General features: G+C 34.4%; 1 protein-coding gene and 1 long non-coding RNA gene across 4 annotated transcripts in view; both read left to right on the forward strand.

Annotated features, from left to right (window-relative positions):
- LOC118750796 (zinc finger protein 614-like) overlaps window positions 1-2627 on the forward strand; it is a 31037-nt gene that overhangs the window by 12166 nt on the left and 16244 nt on the right. Inside the window, exon 6 of one of the 3 annotated variants that reach the window (XM_036485532.1) lies at window positions 932-1033. The exons of the other annotated variants lie outside the window; for them this stretch is intronic. The gene's annotated coding sequence lies outside the window, so the exon portion shown is untranslated. Of the gene's footprint in view, window positions 1-931; window positions 1034-2627 lie in introns of those variants that run through there. 3 annotated transcript variants of the gene reach the window in all.
- On the forward strand, window positions 1129-2619 carry LOC118750798. The gene is made up of 3 exons (XR_004994428.1): window positions 1129-1215; window positions 1275-1667; window positions 2280-2619. It is a non-coding gene; the product is annotated as an uncharacterized LOC118750798 (long non-coding RNA).

Below are 2627 nucleotides of genomic sequence, written 5' to 3' on the forward strand. Positions count from 1 at the left end.
ATGTCTAAAAATTCACGTTGATTTTTTGTGAATTTTTTTGCTGACCGTCCTTTGCATTTTTTTCATATAAAAAAAAAATTCCGAAATTTTTTTATATGGTTATCGAAGGTCGAAAGTGAAATTCGTATTATGAGCTATGCAACCGTGTCGAAATTTGCGTTGACTATCGAATTTTCTGTCGAACAGAATTTTGCTTTCGATGGTGTAGCGAAGTGTTAGAAAATTGTAAAAAGTGCGTGATTTTGCATTTGTTTTCTTACTTTTTGGCGGCTAGACACTAATTTTAAACAAGTTTTATTAATTTCATGCAGTTCTAACGTCGTGAATACTAAACACAAGCTCGAAAGATAGACTCAATCTGGGAACTATTTCGGGGTCTTAGAGATTTTCGGGCTTCTTGGAATTTATCGATATAATAATCGATATTTTTATAGGTTTTGTTATCTAAATTTTTATAAATTTTTGTTCATATTTTTATCGATATTGATATCGATTTTTCTGTCGATATTTCTATCGGATTTGTTATCAATATTTTTATCGGTTTTGTTATCGATATTTTTATGGATGTAACTATCGATAAAGATAAAAATAGAGATAAAGGAAAACAGAATAACATAAATGTAATTAGAACGAACAGGATAAGGAAAGAGGTAGGGAGATAGAAAAAAGGCAAAAAATATAACCCAGCAGATAATTTAAGTAGGCCTTAAGTGAAGCCATTCTAAGAGGCCTACCCAAGAAGAGCTGAAAAAAGTGCTTCTTGCATGCCTTTTAGAAGGGCTTATCCATTTACAATTTACGCGAATGCATAAATTCATATTATTTAGTATTACCAATGAATTTCGATAAACATTTTAAGTTTGCAATAACACATATTTGATATAAACCTTAAGCAAATACTTAAAAGATGTATGATTTTTTTGAATTAAAGATGCAACTTTAAAAGGACTCCTCCAAAATACCTTCTGAAGTACGTCCTATAAAAGCCCTTCTGGAAGGCCTTCTATGGGTAGCGAAAGAAGAAGCCCTTCAATTTGTGCCTTTCTATACAAAAAAGAAAGGAGAAAGGAATGTAGAGTGGAAGGCCTCTTGACTCTCAGGAAGGCCTTTCGGAAGGGCTTTTAACTCCTGAATTACTGGGAACCTTAAGCAAAAGCAGACGTATATGTATGTATGTATATATGTTTATTGGTTATGTGACAAACGAGATGCAACGTAAGTTTCACTTCTCCAGTGTGGCGCAGGCGCACTTACTTTTTTCAATATCATTTCAGAAACGAAGCGCTTGGAACACAAACGCTGCTTATTGAGTCTTATAAGGATTGGACCAATGCTGTTGTGAGCAAGCAAATTCACCAAGAAAACCCCACCGAAAATAAACAAAATTCTAGAATTATATATTTGTTCGTTGTTGCATTAGACAGACTATTTTTTAGCATTCTAGATTTCGTCATGCAAAAGAAGTTGAGCAATTAAAATGCAGCAATTGTATAAAAAAATATTCGGATTTACTGCCTTTAATTCTGCAAGCCATGCATTTATTAGACGCCTTTGCAAAAAACGTGAGAACAAAAAACATTTCAAAACCGTCAAGTAGGTGTCATTCTTGCTGTCGAATTTTCACAATCCGGAGCACTTTTTTATCAATTCGCACAGGCCCTAAAATGGTGAGTTCCCCACCAAATCGAATATCTCTTTTTTATGATGGTACAATGCCCAAACATACATACAACTTTGACCAGTTTTGACTATTTTTCTTTTATTTGTTTAATGTTTATTATTATCTTTTGTAAAAATGCAGCTCATTATCTAACAAAAACTATATAAGTCTAAATTTCAAACTTTGTAGAAAAATTAAACAAAACTTTACGCGCATTTTCCTCCATACAAAGTATGTTCGACAACTGTTTTTTTGTATGGAAGAAAATAATAACGCCATTGTAAAAAAAAATATCAACAATTTTTAAGCAAAAAAAAAAACCGACTCCAACTCTCATATATCCAATGATCGGAGTTAAACCAAATTAGTATGGGACCACCTGTGAAGTAACACCTTTCCTTTAAGTTAAAGTTATGCGGTAACATCCTTAAAAAAAAATAAAAAAAATATTCCAACGGATTGGTAACCTTAACCCTTTTGTGAAGTCGGTTAAAAATAGCCAAACCTGGTCAAAATGTCTTGTCCCTATTATTTTTCACATGACTTTTTATACAAATAAACAGAAGTATTTATATGCAAATATTTGTTTTTATCATGTGCAAAATCATCCATGTGGCAGGTCATTACGAAATCAAAATCAGCCAAAGCATGAACGGTGGAATATGCACCGGCTGTAGCCAACAACTAAGCTATGGCTGCCGCTCTGGCTAAGTACCACCAAATTTGGTAATCGCCCAAAGGGCATTTAATAAACCGAAATATCGAAGAAAGCGTCTACGGAAATGCGTTAATTGTGCCTTTAAGGCCGCAGGAGGAATCAGCGTCGACTGCTTGTGCAACATAGACACTACCGCGGACACAAAAAGCGAAGCAGGAAGACTGATGCTGCGTCCGGGTAAATCTTTCTGTAAGTTGCTCTTCAACCGTCCCGTAACTGTTGATGGGCGCGACAATCAGATGATGCAAC

The sequence above is a fragment of the Rhagoletis pomonella genome, unplaced genomic scaffold (assembly GCF_013731165.1).
Source record: "Rhagoletis pomonella isolate Grant_MI unplaced genomic scaffold, Rhpom_1.0 Rhpom_scaffold_00400, whole genome shotgun sequence".
Classification (NCBI taxonomy): domain Eukaryota; kingdom Metazoa; phylum Arthropoda; class Insecta; order Diptera; family Tephritidae; genus Rhagoletis; species Rhagoletis pomonella.